The 19,760-nt window shown below is 42.0% G+C and overlaps 1 long non-coding RNA gene across 2 annotated transcripts in view; it reads left to right on the top strand.

The window, feature by feature from the left end:
- LOC140706820 (uncharacterized) overlaps nt 1–7,758 on the top strand; it is an 84,328-nt gene extending 76,570 nt beyond the window's left edge. The window contains exons 1-3 of one of the 2 annotated variants that reach the window (XR_012086696.2): nt 4,938–5,009; nt 6,551–6,627; nt 7,156–7,288. This is a non-coding gene — a long non-coding RNA (uncharacterized LOC140706820). Of the gene's footprint in view, nt 1–4,929; nt 5,010–6,550; nt 6,628–7,155 lie in introns of those variants that run through there. The other variant, XR_013544219.1, reaches the window with a different exon arrangement.
- The last annotated feature ends 12,002 nt before the right edge of the window (nt 7,759–19,760 follow it).

Here is a 19,760-nt window from a genome sequence, read left to right as displayed (position 1 = left end):
ACAGTATAAGCTGTTTCCAAGGTTGAGTAATTAAAACTACGTTGCTTCTGATCCCCAAATCTGTGCTCCTATCTATGGTGATTAATAGCTATTTGGTAGCCTTATACACCTGGAATTTGCTCAGTCCCTTTAAAGTACTATTGTGGCTGGACGTTTGTCTGGAATCTTGAAATGCACTATTTGAGGAATTTGAAGAAACCAAGTATTAGCAGTTGACTCAGTTTTCTAATTCTATTCTGGATATGAGCTCTTTGTAAATTCTTGGTTTTTCATGTAATTTCTATCATCCCCAGCCACTGCCCTTCAACATGGATCCTGCCCAATCTCACTGTAATCTCCACTCATTCAGAGCACCACCAGCACCCACCAGTGGCAGCAGCAGTGAGCACCTGTAGGCTGCCCATCATTTTGATCCTTCCATAGTATCCACATATAACTGCACTGTATGTCGCTGCAGGATCATCAAAATGATGGCCTCCTGCCTGCTGGCAGACGTCGCTTAGCCAGTCCATACCAAGGAGCATGGAAACCCAAATAAAAGTTCTGCTTAAATTGCAGTGAGGCTCCTGGGCCATCAAAGCTCATGCTTCAGGTTGACTTGACTTTGGATAACCAGGGATTCAGACCTGGAAGATTCAGGATTTGGCATTTGCTTGCAGCAGGCATTCTCGTGGCTGTCAAAATTTCACAAACCACAATGGTCAAGTGTTTGATCTGATTAAGTAGAGCTTTGAAAGTTACTTTTGAAAAAGTAATTAATTTTGGTTACTCATTACAATATTGGGAAAGTAACTCACGGCCTTTATTTGTTGCTATGCTTGAAAAAGCATTCTTGCAGGGGAAATTGATGTCATCTAGTGCCAAGAGCATTCTTCAGAGGTGAGGAGTGGGAGGATCCTAAGGGTGGAAGATTTAATCATTAGAAACCCCAAGACAGTTGGGTGATCTACGTGCTTGGTGAGAGGCAGAGAGGTTTAGACAAAGGTGGTTTCTAACTGGAATAAGAGGAGTATCCCACCCTAAAATGGTACAGTAAAGTGATCCCCCTGCTTAGACTATCCAACATCAGAATTAATATTGTGCTTAACCCCTGAAAGCAGTTGGGTTGGAAGCACTTACCTCTGGCTGCAACTTGGCTATGATTCACAGGCAAAAATTCCAGATGCAATCACATGATTAATTTATGTTAAAGCAGGGATGGGACGTGAGTGGCCTGTCCAGGTGCTGATCTGCAATTCCCATCCTTCATCACCATTGGCTGTGGTGGCTAACACTGATGAAAGCGGCATCACAACATGACCTGGAAGACTACGCATGTCTCACTGTTTAACAGGCTAATCAATTATGAAGCATACACTGGAGATAATTAGTTCCAGGAAAAAAGGTGAAAATAATTTAGTTCAGTTTAATTTGCCTGTGCAACAGCTGATCTTTCATGCCTCTTCACTTTTTAAAGTTCCCTTTCTATTCAGTTGGGTCTAGAGAGTTTTCAATTAAATAAATATATACTGATTTTGCAAATACTCCTGTGAGGCGCTTTGGAAGGCATGTAATTGGTTGATAATTACTGGGCTCATTGCCCTTTTGATGATGTTTTATTATTATAAGAAATGTGTGGCCTGTTGTCATCCAATCTTCAGTTGTAGAATTTTGAAGTAAATGGTAAAATTGCACTGTTATATGTTGATGGAGACTTATTAAATACTTTAACCAAAACCCATTCAGCTCATCTGGACCAGGTACACTCCAATTTTTCATGGCCTTTACTTGCCTCTTAATCATTTCAGTTGCTATTACAATATCATCCATATGCTTTCCTTGAGTTTCTTTACAAATGACTTTAATCCATGAGGCATATTTCCCATATTTCTTTCAAAGATTTTAGAGCATTATCTTTACATGGGACTAATTTCTTTTGCTCTGTATTTTCTCCTAGTGATGTACAGTGGTGCCTCAATTTACAAAATTAATCCGTATTGGAACGGTGGCCGTAACTCGAAATTTTTGTAAGTTGAAGCACCATTTCCCATTGAAATGCATGGGAACGGGATTAATCCGTTCTAGCATTAAAAAAAATACAAAAAATTTAAAGCACACAGAAAGCCCCATTGGAAGGCGCTGGGGCTTTAAAAAAAATAAATAGAGCAAGCCCTGAAGGCTGCAACCCCCCCCACCAAAAACAAACAACACTGCACAGAAACATAACCCCCCTCAGACGAAACCCACCACGCAAAACCCACCCAGAAATTTCTAAAAAGCAAAAAGGAGCAGCTTACCAGGCAGACTGAAGCCTCCTCCGATGGCACTCACTCCCCGGCGGTTGGCGGCTGGCGACAGGCCCCGGCCAGCGCGTAGGGCAGGCAAGGCGGCGGTGGGGGCCCTTACTCATGAGTAGACCCATGCCAGGGATGGGCAGGGAGTGCACCAGCTTCCTGCGCCTGGCAGCAAACAGGAGCCATCCCGCTTCTCCTTCCTCCTCCTGCACCACCACTGCATGCCCCATCCATGGAGGAGCCCGTTCGACCTGCATGCCCCAGCCCAGCCCACTCCAGAGCCTTCAGGGGCCCTTACTCATGAGTAGACCCATGCCTTTGGTGGGCCTCACTCATGAGTAGTCCCGTGCCAGGGATTGGCAGGGAGTGCACTGGCTTCCTGCGGCCGGCGGCCATCCGGAGCTGCCCCCTCCTCTCTTTCCTCCTCCAACCCCACAGGAGTAAAAAAGTCCCCTGAACCCCTGCTCTAACCATTGAGGCAAAAGAGACACAAAGAAGCAGCCTCTTTGCCACCAACAGTTTGAATTTCCCGCTTCCCCCCCCACCTTTTTCTATTCTTACGTCGAAGCTCTGCTCGCAAGTCAAAGCAAAATTTTGCAAGCGGAGCTGTTCATAAACCAAAATGTTCATAGGCAGGGGCATTCGTAAGTCGAGGCACCACTGTATAGAATAATTATTGGTTATTTCGAAATTGCATGTTTTCTCTGTGTGTGTTCAGTCATTTAGTCGTGTCCGACTCCTTGTGACCCCATGGACCAGAGCACGCCAGGCCCTCCTATCTTCCACCGCCTCCCGGAGTTGTGTCAAATTCATGTTGGTTGCTTCGATCATACTTTTGCACTATTAAAGAGCAGGCCGGGTAGGTGGGGCTCGTCAGCCATGGAAGGCAGCCCATCTAGGAGAAGGAAAACTCCAATTTCAAACCTCCACTGCCTTGTGGCTATATCCACTCATGGAAAAGGCTTCAGGAGTTAACCTCGAGGCAAAATCCGGAGCTGGAGTCCCGAAGGCAGCATGTGTCGTTCTGCCAACTCCTGCGACATTGCTGGAACCAGTTGTATTGGCTCTTGCCTTTCCATTGGACCATTTCAGCAATGTGGAGAGGGGGGATCTGCTGCTTGGGTAACAGCCTATCCTCCATATTACCTTACCCGGGCTTCATGCTCTGGAGAGGACACTCCTCGATTCAGAGCATGTTACCATAGTCTCTCGAGACTGAAGGATGCCTATATGCTTCGATGACATTGTCCAACCATCTCATCCTCGGTCGTCCCCTTCTCCTCTTGCCTTCACACTTTCCCACCATCAAAGTGTTTTCCAAGGAGTCTTCTCTTCTCATGAGATGGCCAAAGTACTGGAGCCTCAGCTTCAGGATCTGTCCTTCCAGTGAGCACTCGGGGTTGATTTCCTTTAGAATTGATAGGTTTGTTCTCTTTGCAGTCCAGGGAACTCTCAAGAGTCTCCTCCAGCACCACAATTCAAAGGCATCAATTCTTCGGCGGTCAGCTTTCTTTATGGTCCAGCTCTCACTTCCATACAACACTACAGGAAAAACCATAGCTTTGACTATTCGGACTTTTGTTGGCAAGGTGATGTCTCTGCTTTTTAAGATGCTGTCAAGGTTTGTCATTGCTTTCCTCCCAAGAAGCAGGCGTCTTTTAATTTCGGGGCTGCTGTCTCCATCTGCAGTGATCATGGAGCCCAAGAAAGCAAAATCTGTCAGTGCCTCCATATCTTCCCCTTCAATTTCCCAGGAGGTGATGGGACCAGTGGCCATGATCTTAGTTTTTTTGATGTTGAGTTTCAGACCGTTTTTTGCACTCTCGTCTTTCACCCTCATTACAAGGTTCTTTAGTTCCTCCTCACTTTCCGCCATCAGAGTGGTATCATCTGCATATCGGAGGTTGTTGATATTTCTTCCTGCAATCTTAATTCCAGCTTGGGGTTCCTCCAGTCCAGCCTTCCGCATGATGTATTCTGCATATAAGTTAAATAAGCAGTGTGACAATATACAGCCTTGTCGTACTCCTTTCCCAATTTTGAACCAATCCGTTGTTCCATATCCAGTTCTAACTGTTGCTTCCTGTCCCACATATAGGTTTCTCAGGAGATGGATAAGGTGATCAGGCACGCCCATTTCTTTAAGGACTTGCCATAGTTTGCTGTGGTCCACACAGTCAAAGGCTTTTGCATAGTCAATGAAGCAGAAGTAGATGTTTTTCTGGAACTCTCTGGCTTTCACCATATCTTTCAATTTTCTTTGCTGTAGCTATTAACCACTGTTTTAATTCTTCTGTAGTTTCAAGAATTGTTTTCCTTTCTAGGTCATATATTTTGGATAGTCTGGCTTTTACTTTTTCATTTTAAAATTTGGAAACCTTTAAGTGCTTTATGTTGCTAATGTCTGCACATAATTTGTTTATTTTTCTTTCCAGCTGAATTTTCCATTTTGGAGTTCTGGGAGTTTTCTGGTTTTTTTCCAGCTTGTAACCATGTTCCATAGTTATTATGGTAGCTCTGCTATATATGAGCTGGTTCTGATGACTATATTTGCATCATTGAGTAGAAGTTTTACTAGTTCACTTTGTAATTGGCGAAAAGCGGGGAGCCTTTATCTTTCTGTGTTCTGGCTAATATGATGTACTATTTTTTTAAGATTTGGACCTTTGGTCCACCTCCATGTGAAGAAATAAGTGTAATGGAAGAAGAAGGAAAAGAGGAGGAGGAAGAGAACAGGTCATCCCCCCCCCCATACTAATTTCAGCAAATGTGTTCATTCCAAAATCTTTGGTTACCAATTCAAAACAATTGTCAATAGCTGCTAATTTGTTTCCTGCAGTTAAAAAAAATCAAATACAGTGGTGCCCCGCTTGATGATTACCCCACTCCACGACGAATCCGCTTTATGATGTGTTTTTTACGATGGCTATTGCGATTGCAAAAACAATGTTTAAATGGAAAAAATGCGCTTTATGATGATCGGTTCCCTGCTTCGGGAACCGATTCTTCACTAAATGATGATTTTAAAACAGCTGATCGGCGAGTCTCAAAATGGCTCCCCGCTGTGCAAAATGGCTCCCCGCTGTGTTTAGGATGGATTCCTCACTTAACAGGCACCGGAAAATGGCCGGCCTATGGAGGATCTTTGCTGCACGATGAGGTATTTTGCCCATTGGACCGCATTGAACCGGTTTTCAATGCATTTCAATGGTTTTTTTTACTTTCGTTTGATGACGATTTTGTTCTACAGTGATTTTGCTGGAATGGATTATCGTCACCAAGCGAGGCACCACGGTATGTCATTTCACCCATAATTTTTAGAACTTCAATCCTAACATCCAGGCTGGGTTCTTTGGTCTTTCCATGTGCGTCAGCCATGTTGAAAACTCAGAAGTGCAATGAAGTAATAACAATTGGTGTTATTTGCATGGTATTTCGGAGTGTGCCAAGCACTTCACAGATATCTAAAATACTTATTATTTATTTATTACATACATTTGCATACCACCCAACTCAGTACAAACTACTATTTGGGGTGGGTAACAACAGACACAAACAAAATGTAAACAACATATCAACACTCCCCCATTCCCAACAGTAAGATTAATTAAAAAAAACCAACTTAATTATAAGACCTAAAGACGACAATAAAAGTAATTACTTCCATCCAGAACCCTGTAAGGTTGATCACTGTTATCTGGAAATTGCTGCTGATCTTGCCCAACCCCATTTTGAGTCCCCAACTTCTTTCTCTGTCCCAAAAAGCAGCCATGTTGTGTGTGTGCGCATTCCGTTGAGTTTACTTCAAAGCAAACATGCATACAAATTCCTCTTTAAGCACTTCCTTGATCACCCCCCGCCCCTGTGAAATCCAGGGCTCTGTTATGCACATGTTGTTTGACTGGCTCATGTCCACTTCTGTTATAATGTTTGGACAGAAATGCCTGCCTCTGTTTCTCAGTGCCATGCTCAAGATTACTGCACCGTGCCAGTGCCTGGGAAAGGATTGCAGCCTAGAACATTAGCATGTGTTCATTATTCAAATAAAAAGATACTGTCTCTAGGAATGCTCTGCTTTTGCTTTGTGGTGGGGAGTGTTCAGTTCTTTTATGTTATTACTCTTTTTTCTTCTTTTTTTACAAACATTTGTCATTGATATATGTGGCACGAGGGTGAGAAATAAATAAATAAAATGCATACAGAACGTAAGGGCTGTGTAAATATACATTAAGGAAAACTAAGCCATCAAGTGATTTTACCCTTATCTGCATTTGCAGGTTGGTTAGATTCATCAATGTATGTACGACCAAACTCCATAATTCAATTCTTGTGGATGGAGGAGGGAGGCTTAGAGGTGACGTTCTGTATATTGTACAGTAAAATCTAGTAAAGTTTTATTATTATTATTATTATTATTTTAAAAACTATTATTATTTTCAAATATCTGTGTAGGCATTGGGGCAAAGTAGCAGACCTAATTTTAAGGCCTTTTCCCAAACATTTATTTAGATAAAAGATTGATAACAGTAAAACTCTTAAAACCAGCAGCTAGATAACTAGCTTTTATTAATGACCTGCCATACACCGTGGCCGGATAATTAAAGTTTTTTTTTTACACCCCAAAGGAAGAGAGTGGACAAATTTATTTGATACTTTGATAACCATGGGACACCGGTTGAAAACTATTGATATAATCAGAACTCATTCGATTTGCTTGCAACAGACACTCCTATCAGTTAATTTCACCTGTGAATAGTTAATTATTTCCTGGATGCATATAGTTGATCCATTAATAAAATTTGACTATGTCATAGGTTTTCCTTTCCTTTGTTGCCCTCGTGCGCATTTTATCTATGGAAATCTCTCTCCTTTTTTCTTGCAGGGGAAGACAGATGTTAGCCGTGTGAAAATTTCGGTGGGGCTGCATTATAAATGGCATGCAGCAAGAATGAAGAATACTTGCTTAGCTTGAAAAGGACTCGGCCTGGATACATAATGAAGACTCCGAAGCCCCAATGATAAACTTTTTGTTTTGTTTTGTTTGCATTTTCAAAATTACTTAGGGGATGAGCATCTCTGAACTAAAGCCAAAAGCTGTGGGGAGGCACATAAAACCATTTTAACATGGGAAGGGTATCCACATCACCAGTGTTTAGTAATTCTGTTTAATTCTACTTTTTCCTCTACCTGTACTTTTGGAATTGTTACTTTTCCTCAGTTCCTTTTGCATAGGCGCCTTTCAATTTATTTGCATAAAGCTATGAGCTGTAAATCTAACTACAGTGATACCATCCCAGGTGCTTTTAAACAGGTTCCATTCAATTTATTTGTTTAAAGAGTTTAAAATCTATGACAAATGATTTTACCTAAGAACATAAAGCCTAGGATGCTGAAGTGATTCACATTTTGAGAATTCTGATACAAATTGAGCTGTACTGTTCAAACCAATGCATGGATTAAATTACACACTTTCCAGATGTTTCAATATTGTTGTAGATTTTATTTTCAAAAAATCAAAATATTTTTTGAATATATAATGTTTTTCTTAACAAAGAACAGCAGTGGGAACCTAATCTAAATCAGTGGTTCTTAACCTTGGGTAACCCAGGTGTTCTCGAACTGCAAATCCCAGAAGGTGGTAAAGGCTTCTGGGAATTGCAGTCCAAGAACACCTGGGTTACCCAAGGTTAAGAACCACTGATCTAAATAGGGCATGGAGTGTGAAAGAGAGATTCACCTCCCCACCCCATGGCATTCTGGTAACTAATGTCTCACCCAGGCTGTAATGTGGAGCACACAGCACCTTTGTAACATACTTAGAGACAGAAGCATCTATCAGTTTTGTTACTTCCTGAATTTAGGTAAATTTCAGGTTCTTTTCATCCCTAAATTGGATAAATCTGTACATTTTGGTAAATTATTGAAAGCCAAATGGAAACAAAACATGCTTACCATCCAAATTCAATAACTGTAGCTATTCCCAGAATGGAGAGGCCTATGTTGTGTCTGATTTATTTGTTTATTTATTTAAAACTTTTATAACCTGTGTTTCTCCTCAAGAAGATGGAAGGTGGCTTACATAATTAGATAGCAGCTAAAGACAAGAACTTTAGGGTTAAACACACAGGGATTCATAACCAGGCTTTAAGAAGTTAGGGTGCAATCTGAAGTAGCCAAAATTGCTCAGGGCTGGCTGAAGTGATACTAAGCCATCTAAGGCTGTGCTGAATTCAAATCTCTCCCAGTCTAGGGATGTTAGAAATGACTTAGGACTCTTCTGACTCAGGGCTTAAGGGCATGGTTATACTAATTAAATAATTGAGGTGATGGATAGTTTTTTAAAAAATTCATTTTAAGGTCATGTAGTTTTCATGACGATGCGTGTGTCCTCCTGGGAAAACCTTTAGTTCATTTTTAAGCTGTGTTGTATATTGGTGGAAGGGGGCGATGGCTTTTGGAATCACTGCATTTGAGGCATTGTCTCATGCACGCAAAAAAGCCCTCACATTGGCTCAAAGGCACCAGCTGTTGCTGCTGTGGTGCTGTTTTTTTTTTTTTTAATTTTATTTCTTGCAATCTGGTATAGGTCTAGAACAGAATGGCATAAATTAAAACAAGTTTGCCAGCAGCCCCACATATGAACACAGAGACAGACAGAAAGACAGACTCACTCACTGGTAGTGGAGGAGGAGAGGGAAGCATAGGGGAGTGTCTGAAACTGACCAGAGACATTTTTGGTTAGGGTTGTGAAGGAGGGAGACACAGAACTGGGGTTGACACTGACAAGAGATGCACGCACACAGGGGTGGAGAAGGATGGAGAACAGGGAACTGCCAGCTGGGTCTGAAACTGGCCAGAGACATTTTGACTGAATTGGCACTTCTAGGCTTGCAAAAGAAGGCACTAGGGAGTGAGAGCTGAAACTGACAAGAGACATAGGCTAGTGAAGGAGGGAGACATGTGCCCACACACACACAGGGTGGAGAAGGACAGGGAGCATGGAAGGCACTCTAGTGAGTGGGAAAACCCATAATTTACACCAACACATATGCTAAAATGATTCAAAATAAATCAATTTGACATCCAAGTTAAAATAAACAACTCTCTGATGGAAGAGTAATATAGTTGCTTCTGAACAAAAGAATATTATTTCGACAAAACATTCCATGCTTCCATGTGCATCATGTAGTCACCTGTTTTAAACTGATTTTTAAACATGCTAAACTCAATTCAAATAATTTTTCCCCTAGCATAACGACACTCTAACATGCCAGCATGGCAGCTGCTCCCCAGTTTCCCCTTTTCTGTACCTCTTTTGGCTCTTCTGCCAGCTGTCCTCAGCCAGTATAGTGGCTTTGCTGGCAGATCCAGCTGTCTTGACAGATGCAAGACTAGCGAGCATAAGGGAGCTGTGCTGGTACAAGAGCCTCTATGACTTTGGATGGTACTTTTCAGTTCTTTGCCTTGGCAGTGCATCTGTCTGTTGTGGATTATGCCACATTGGCCTTTATTTTAATCTCAAATTCTTTCCACCCTCTACAGAAGAAATTTGCAAATTCTGGTATTATCAGACATGAATGGCAAAGAAACCCTTATCCACGTTAAGTATCCTGAGCTGTACTATGGTTGGAAAATACAGGTCTGGAGTGTCATGAAAGCAAATGGCTAGTTCTTCACTTTTGTCTTATGGTCAGGTATGGAGAGGTGCTTGTGGGATGTAGTGCCCTATGTGCCAGAATAACATAGCTGGCATTGGGCACTACACACCTTGTCTTGGATGTGTGGCGGGGACAGCATTTGCCTGAGATAGCACAATACCTTTCTGGGTCTTTTATGTTCTACATTCACTGTTTTGCCATCAAAACAGGCCATGGAAGGTTTCACGTGCTTTGTCTGGTCTGGTCATGAAGTAGTAGGAGAATCAAAATGGGATGCCCTACACATGACACATTCATATATTCCATAACTTCTACATTGCTTGCTAACATTTCAGAAGTGTTACATCACACTTCATGGGCTACATTTACATCCTGCCTTTTTTGCCAATGAGCAAAAAGCACCGTACATGGCTTTCTTCCTTGTCATGTTATCTCTATGACAACTCCCTGAGGGAAGGATTAGTCCAAGACCATTTCACAGTTATCATTGCTCTGAGGGAATGTGAATCTGGACCTCCGAAATTCCAGTCCAACCTGGGTCACATAGGCCTTTGTTCATTCCATTATTAGTTGCAATGCAACAGAGATCTTTGGTAATGTATCTGACGTTCACCCAGATTCCAGCTCCATCTGCTCTGCTCCAGAAGATCTATGGACTGGTAGTCAATGCTTAAGTCTTAATTTAATTTTTAATAGGGGAGAGGGAGAAAAATTGCTCACAAGCTTGCCTTATGCTTTCTAGGGGGCACGGGGGGGGGATGTTTGCCATGTCTTAAGGGCTCCCTGGGGACCTTCATGTGCCCAGTTTTAAATTTAAATTGTTTCGGCCACTATGGGGTGCTAGAAACCTTTTTCAGTCTAAAAACCCATTTTTAAAACATATTTTTATGTCAAAATCGTGTTCAGTCAACAAAAACCCACTGTAGTAACTGGAGACGGGCACTCACACCAAAATTTGGATACAGAATTTGGAATTCAGAATTTAAACATTTGGAATTTCTGAATATCCTGAACTCTGTTACAATCCATATGAATACTATATAGTCATTATTTCCCCCCCTTACAAAAATCATTATCAGGCAAACCATTTAAAGGATTTCCCTGTGTCCTCTAATATCATCCCAGTGATTGAGTCAAGCAAAAAGAGTGCTCACCAACAGCCAGGAGTGTCTAGGTGTTAGGAAATGATTGTAATGGGCCTACTGATTGAATCCTGGAGAGTGGGGACGCCAGCAGGAAATGCCAACAGCATTGGGGAAGCAGAGGACAGGTCTCACTGGGGAGTGTGAGCAAACACCCTGAGCTTCAATGGCAGGCAGATTGGGGCAGCAGATAGGCTGTGATGGGTGGGAACTGTGCCCACAGCACAGTTGAGAGAGTGAGCACAATCCTGGAGTAGCCATTGGATGAATGAAAGTGGCAGAAGGAGGCGGCAGCAGACGGAAGAACTGTATACCCAGGATTGTCAGGGGCAGACAAGCATGTTTTGCACCCTGGCTGCTCCAGATGTCACTTGTAAAATGTACCCCCTGTGTCCGGGCTAACTGCTGCTGTACCAGTTGCATGACATCTCCCATAGAAATCTAGCGCTACTGTGCAAATAACGGGTATTCAGGATGGCAATTGGTAATGGGGTGCCAGTTCTGCCACAAACCTATGGAAACCAGTGTTGTCTGCCAGAGAGAATGGCTGGTCATCCAGGACTATCATCTCCCCTAAGTGATGAGTAACCCTGACATTTTTATGTTTACAGAAAGCCTTTTCTTGCATCCCTCCAAGCTCCTTCAGGGTAGCCTGGAACCTTCTTGAGACGTGTGTCAGGCATTTGCTGCTTCCCAGCTATTTGCTCATCAATCTGCCCTGGGCTCAGCCTCTGCCTTCTGATGACTCCTTCCCTTTACAATAATGAAGCCACTTGCTTGCCCCAGTATCCATTTCATTTGTCAGCAGCAATGGCAGGTGCTGAGTCTTCAGATGGCTGAGCATATTACTGTGGGTGAAGTGGCCAAGTCCTGCCTATGCGTGAGCATCTTCTAGCAGTGTCTGCATTCAGCCCTGTGATCATCTGTTGGACACTATTGAAAATGCTTCCAGATTATTGCCTTCTTTGGAGCTCCAGTTTTTGCCTGCATGTTCCTAACAGGGATTGCAGATTTGTCATTGCTACTAGTTCTGGCAACTGGTGGGGCAATTGCAGCCAGGGGGCAGTATTTCATGCTTCTGAAATAGTGCCCCCCCCCCGAATCCCCTCAGCTTCTTCCCCTCCATGTCAAATGTGGATGGACTTGAAGGGGATTTCCCACCAACCACAAGGCTGCTTTGCCCAGGAGAGATTTTCTGGGAATGGGGGGCTGGGGATAAACCCTTCTGTCAAAATGTCCGTAGGTTTCATTAGGCGGTGGGCCCATGTAAAAAGGGAATGGAGTCTCTATAGATTCTTGCACCTTTAAAGATTTATTAACATTTAACACAGGGGTATCAACAACCACTTCAGTTGGCATAAACGTATCCAGCTGAGGAAAAGTCTTTTCAACGTGTCCATAAGGATCAACATGATAACGTTGCTTCAGAAGGGGGGAACCGGCCCAAAGTGCTCCCTGTCGTTGGGCTTCCATAGTGGGGCGCTCCTTACAGCGCAAATGGTCCCGCAGCAAGGGTGGCGGGTCCAATCCCCCTCGAATGGTGGGTGGCTGAAGCTCTGGTCCGGACACACCGTCTTCCTCCAACGACCGCGTCCACGGGGGAAAACTACTGCCGTCCATTCTAAAGTCTCTTGGACCACTACTCCCTCAGGATTCGGAAGGGATCAGGTAGCAGTCCTCCAACCTTTAGGTTTGGGAAGTCATCGATCAAAGACTTCACTCCACGCGCAGTAGCCTCCTCTCTCTCCTTCTTTCTTGCCCGTCACTGCTCTAAATTCCCACGTAAAAGTTCCCTCCTTTATGTTCTCCTCCCAGACCTCCACCCATCCTCTGACAAGCAGACCTCAGTTTTAACCCCTTTAGGTCTTCTGTCTTCCATGGCCTCACTCTCCCATTCCTCTGCCCTTTGTACATTCGAATTATTTGGAGGAGACGGCGCACTAACAGTTGGACCTTCCTCACACCTTCCTTCAATAAGATGTAGCTGTATGGCATGAATATGAAAGGCAACGTCTGGCATTCTTCGTAAATCTCTTTTCCAACCACAAAAGCAGTAGCACTGCTTTTGCCCAAGCTGATAGTGTCAATATGAGTTGTGATACCATTCTGGTTATTCTCTGGCAGAGTGGCTCTTTGGGGGGGGGGAACTGTCTTCACTCCCCCCCTTTTTTTTGGCCCCTTACCCTGGCAGCCCTGGCTGGACTATACAAAGACATAATTGGAATACGTCTGAGACTCAGATCGGTTCCACCTTGAGAGGCTTCTCTTTCACTTCCTTGGTGGAGAAACACACTCCTGTACTTTTGCCTGCTGCTCTTTCAGTGTTAGTGCTGTACAAGACAACTGGGTGACGGATCATGTTTGGGCTCTTCACAATAGTAGTCATGGGCTGTCTTTCTCCTCTCCCTCTTCCATTCCTCTCAGTAGAAGCTGCTGCAGTAGGTGCAGGCAGTATTCTTGAAGCCTTCCTCAGGTGCCACCTTCTTCTGCCACATCCATATTTCATACTGCCTGCAGATTCTACCCAAAGAAGAGCATTATCTAATACTGCTACAGCAGATAAAATTCACACATGTGCACACACAGACACAAAATCTATTAACTTAATACATTTGTCTCTATATAACATGAAATGGCCAAAGTATTGGAGCCTCAGTTTCAGGATCGGTCCTTCCAGTAAGCACTCAGGGTTGATTTCCTTTAGAATTGATAGGTTTGTTCTCCTTGCAGTCCAGGGGACTCTCAAGAGTCTCCTCCAGCACCACAATTCAAAAGCATCAGTTCGGTGGTCAGGTTTCTTTATGGTCCACCTCTCAATTCCATACATCACTAAAGGAAAAACCATAGCTTTGACTATGCGGACTTTTGTTGGCAAGGTGATGTCTCTGCTTTTCAAGATGCTGTCTAGGTTTGTCATCGCTTTCCTCCCAACAAACAGGCGTCTTTTAATTTCGTGGCTACTATCACCATCTGCAGTGATCATGGAGCCCAAGAAAGCAAAATCTGTCACTGCCTCCATATCTTCTCCTTCAATTTGCCAGGAGGTGATGGGACCAGTGGCCATGATCTTATTTTTTTTTTGATGTTGAGCTTCAGACCGTTTTTGGCGCTATCCTCTTTCACCCTCATTAAGAGGTTCTTTAATTCCTCCTCACTTTCTGTCATCAGAGTGGTATCATCTGCATATCGGAGGTTGTTGATATTTCTTCTGGCAGTCTTAATTCCGGTTTGGGATTCCTCCAGTCCAGCCTTTCACATAATGTGTTCTACATATAAGTTAAATAAGCAGGGGGACAATATACAGCCTTGTCGTATTCCTTTCCCAATTTTGAACCAATCAGTTGTTTCCTATCCAGTTCTGTTACTTCCTGTCCCACATATAGGTTTCTCAGGAGAAAGATAAGGTGGTCAGGCACTCCCATTTCTTTAAGAACTTGCCATAGTTTGCTGTGGTCCACACAGTCAAAGGCTTTTGCGTAGTCAATGAAGCAGAAGTACAGTAGATGTTTTTCTGGTACTCTCTGCTTTTCTCCATAATCCAGCACATTTTAGCAATTTGGTCTCTAGTTCCTCTGTGCCTTTGAAATCCAGCTTGTACTTCTGGGAGTTCTCGGTCCACATACTGCTGAAGCTAGCCTTGTAGGACTTTGAGCATAACCTTGCTAGTGTGTGAAATGAGTGCAAGTGTATGGTATTTGGAGCCTTCTTTGGCACTGGCCTGTTTTGGGATTAGGATGTAGACTGATCTTTTCCAATCCTCTGGCCACTGTAGAGTTTTCCAAACTTGCTGTTATATTGAGTGTAGCACCTTAACAGCATCATCTTTTAAGATTTTAAATAGTTCATCTGGAATACCATCACCTCCACTGGCCTTGTTAGCTGTGCTTTCTAAGGCCCACTTTACTTCAGTCTTCAGGATGTCTGGCTCAAGGTCAGCAACCACACTATCTGGGTTGTCCAGGGCATCCAAGTATTTCTGGTATAATTCCTATGTGTATTCTTGCCACCTCTTATTGATGTCTTCTGCTTCTGTGAGGTCCCTACTATTTTTGTCCTTTATGATGTCCATCTTTGCACAAAATGTTCCTTTAATATTTCCAGTTTTCTTGAACAGATCTCTGGTTTTCCCCTTTCTATTATTTTCCTCTATTTCTTTGCACTGTTCATTTAAGAAGGCCCTCTCATCTCTCCTTGCTATTCTTTGGAAGCCTGCATTCAATTTTCTGTAAGTTTCCCTATCTCCCTTGCATTTTGTTTCCCTTCTCTTCTCTGCTATTTGTAAGGCCTTATTGGACAGCCACTTTGCTTTCTTGCATTTCCATTTCTTTGGGATGGCTTTTGTTGCTGCCTCCTGTACAAGGTTAGGAGCCTCCATCCATAGTTCTTCAGTCACTCTGTCCACCAAATCTAATTCCTTAAATCTGTTCTTCAGATCCCATAGGCAACCCAATCGAGAGTTCTCTCGCCCTACTATTCTTGGTGTCAGAGTATCTTTAAGTTTCATTTCTTAATAAATCACTCCAGGATGCCTGAGAAAAGGGTTTCCTTTTCACTTCTTCCTCTTGGAAGCAGAAACGTAGTCTTTTGGTTTAAATGGGGCTCCAAATGTTAGGAATTATTATTACAGATATTTGGAACTACCAAATTTGGATTCAGATATATGCAGAACTATGTGAATATGGCAAACTATGTGAATATGGCATTATTTGGTAAATTCCAAATCTTTCTGAATCTAAATACACATCCCTTGTAGTAACCTTTACAGTGTGTTAACATAGCATAAATATTTTTAAAAATAAAAATAATAACATGAGAGCTACAAAAAATAGCAATTTTGGAAACAGCATATATATTATGTCAATATGTAACAGATATTTAGGTTTTTGGTTAAAACTTGTATCTGTTTTGTAATACCAGTCAATGTTTTTATAATTTGGATTGACTGTGCCTGGCATTTCTGAATAATAATAATATTTTAAATGCAAATTAGCCATTTTAGCCTTACCCTTTGGGGAGCATGGTCCATGGACTGCTGCCAAGTCTAAATAAATTGCTATCAGTACAAGGACCATTTGAGATTTGCCACCCTGGCTTGAAGGCTAGGACTGAGAGCTGGCTTCCTGTGTATGCAGATGATTTGTTTCTTTCTGAAATTCATATTAAAAACAAACCAACCATTTCCACTCTTTGCTGTTCAGGATGTATTTTTAAAAGCAATTAGGTGTTTGCCATTTCCTTCATTTTAAAGAAATCCTATGAGCGAATCAAATGTTGTGGCAGTACGACCTAGTGGTCAGACATTTATACAGTAGTTTCCAGGTATAGACACTTTAAAAGGACCTAGCTCCTTGTTTTGCGCTCCCCCCCCCGACCCTGATACTAACTTGACTGATCAGTTTTAAGGAGGCTGACTTTAATCTAGGTAGGGCATTACAAATCAGAAGTTTACCGTAAGAGTTCCTGTACTATAACTAATGTCAGAAGCAAGGAGATGAGACCAAAGGGAAGAGCAGTTGCTAATTTCAATCTAAAAACCTAGGAACAAAGAATCATAGTGTGATCCTTCTTGCTGTAGACAGAATATGTCTGAAGTTGCACTTCTATAGCTACTACCGTATAACTAGGAATAAGCCACAGTGAACTCATGGGATTTCCTTCCAAACGGACACATATAGCATTGTGTTGCAAATTAAATACTATTAGGTGCAATGTCAGTTTCTACTTTTCTGTCCCCTGCAGTAAAGCTGGACAATTTTCCTTAGGTGGTATATAAAAATATTTCTAGATATATATAAAAGCACCTGGAATGATTAGATAGGACTAGAGAAAAAATTAGCTGCCACAGGAAAAGTTTTCTGCACACCTCTCAAGCTCTAAATGTCAAACCAGACGGGACTAGGCTAAACCTATGGGGAACAAAAATAACAGACATTGCTGAATGGATGAATGCTGAAGAGTGTCTGTCTCCCACCAGAACAAGACTCTGGCTGGACCATCTGGAAGTCACTTAATAGACTTTGGATATGAGCAAGAAGATCAAAGAACACTCAAATAAAATAGGGCTACTTACATATAGGACACATTTTTGGTGAATGTGGAGAAAATTGCTCAAGACAGCATTTACGGTATATGCTTTACCACATGCATAAAAGGAAATCTAGTAAACAGCTGAGATTAAATAGATAGATAGATAGATAGATAGATAGATAGATAGATAGATAGATAGATAGATAGATAGATAGATAGATAGATAGAAAGAAAGAAAGAAAGAAAGAAAGAAAGAAAGAAAGAAAGAAAGAAAGAAAGAAAGAAAGAAAGAAAGAAAGAAAGAAAGAAGGCAATGGGACTTGCTTCAAGAGAGTATTTTGAGAAAATCTGTGGTATTCTGTTTCAAGTAAGACTTGATGACCCATTTGAAGGAAAGTTTCCATAGGAACATGGGAAGGTTGCTTTTTAAAAAGAGAAGAGAAGCTGTCACCTTTCTTTGTTTTATAGAAAGTTATCATTTTCATCCCAAGGGTTGGCTATTTGCTTCAGGAAGGAAACGGGCATTAGCACTAATGGGAACTTTCCTCCCATGGCAAATAGCAGCCATGACCCCACTTGCTTGATCTCAAGGATGGTTTAATAACTGGTTTAATAAAGCCTACTCCCATATCAGTTGTGGTTCTTCTCTGCCTTGCTATTCCCCACCAGCACAGGGGAAAAATGTGCAATGAATGTCATACATAGATTGGTCCTTGCTTCTCCTGCCCCCCCCCCCATACAAAAAGTCAGCCGTACCCATTTCTTTCCAAGGCAAGCATGGTAGTGTTTGCTCCTTTCTGGAATGTAAGCTTTGTTGGTTTGTTGCCACGTAAATAGGTCCAAAATGACAGGAAGACTGGATGTCATGAAAGTGCAATAGCAAAAGCATCTTGAAAAAGGAAGTGAATAATCTTATTTGAAGAGCTATGGGATGCTACTACAATTCAGTCTTTAAAAGATTCAGGAAACAACACGAGACAGTCTCTAACAGCATAAAAACAATGGAGTGACCAACATAGGAGGGAATCAGCTTTATTTGTTACAATGCAATCAACTTGGTGAATAAAAACTTGTGTTCACCATTTAGATATCAGTCGTATACCAGCAACCTTCAGTCCAAGAGGGTGGGTTTTGTTTTGTTTTTTGGTTTTTTGGTCCCTCTGGAAAAGACTGATGTAAGGAGGTGGTTGTTAAAGAGATTGGGATCTTCCCGTTTCTCTACAAGATATATTAACCTCTGCTGAAACTTCCTGTTCTGGTACAATTCTTCTTTTGATCTATTAGCCGAATATCCATCAAGTCGATGTATCAGACTAAAAAGGTGGGGACACATTAATCCTAGCCCTTGTCATTAGGCATTTAAGTGCAACATTATCCATCCTGTGTGTGTTTTGTCAGACAGGGCTTGATTCAGGATACACGGGTTCATTCTCTACTTATCGCTCAGGGATAAGTATCATTATCATTCAGCCCGGAGCCTCTTGTACTTGAACTGCAACCCTGACCTAAACGCTCAGTATAATCTTACCATGTAGAGATAGCAGGAATTTCCTGTTCTCGGACAGAAGGCGCTGGAAGCTGTGGGTCAAGATGTACTCTTAGAAATTCTTAAGAATGGGGGTGCAGGATAGCAAAAAGTTTTCAAATTCAAACAGGGTGTTGAAGAAAGCGATGACAGAGCCTTCTGAACTCCGAAGCCACCCCTAATGGAAAAGTGAGCAGGCCATTAAGAGTAACATTGCCACCGGTCGGAAAGTCACTCTACCCTTCAGCAATGCTGCTATTCAGTTATTAAACAAACTGCCTGAAATGCATTTTTCTATGACAGGTAAGTTTATATCGGAAACATGAAGTCACAAACAATAGAATTCCCATTATTTGGTTTATTGAAAACTCCTAGTCATCCAGTTTTGCTGTGGCCTTTGGGGGTCATTGTAAGGGCATTTTTCAATGGTAACATCAACATCAGCAATTTCTTGTCTTAATCATGTTGTTCATTCTTTTGTCTCCAAAAATATCTCAGAGCAGTTGAGGTATTATTTCCAAATGATGTCCTGTTTATAAATAGTTTGGTCTTATTACTTTATTACCTTCACCAGCTGAATGCAATCCTATTCATACTGTTGAATTAGCTTTTGGAGCAATGCAGATATAAAAATCTACATGATTTAGAAGATTTTCCCAGTTTCACGTGCACACAGGGTCAAACTAAATGATGCTTTTTGCAAGAGTATAGAAGTGGTGCTCCTTGAAGTGGCAAAAGAATTGTCATAAAACTTAATTTTTTTCTTACCCACACATCTTGCATTTGGCATGCTTTGTTTCATAACTGGTTGGTGAAAGGCAAAGATGGCGTTACTTTGTAAGTCTGCCTATATATTTGAGCAAATTCCATTGTGAGAATAGAATGCTAGTTGATCTAAGGGAACAGACATTCCCTTTAATTTCTAGTTTCACCCACTTATAAACAAGCACCCACCCACATGTGTTTATAAATATTGTAAGACAGTTTTGGAGGTGATTTGTCAATAGTAGACCTTCTCTAGAGCTCATGAATTTCAGGACCTGTGGCTGTGAAAATGTTATCTGCTTATTTATCACTGTACCAGAACAGAGCTGAACATTGGCTCCTTCTCCACTGTTCAGCGGTGATGGACGGG

Source organism: Pogona vitticeps, chromosome 4 (assembly GCF_051106095.1).
Source record: "Pogona vitticeps strain Pit_001003342236 chromosome 4, PviZW2.1, whole genome shotgun sequence".
In the NCBI taxonomy this organism is placed as follows: Eukaryota; Metazoa; Chordata; class Lepidosauria; order Squamata; family Agamidae; genus Pogona; species Pogona vitticeps.
The sequence above is the reverse complement of the archived record's forward strand: the minus strand, read 5'-3'. Positions and strand labels throughout refer to the sequence as shown.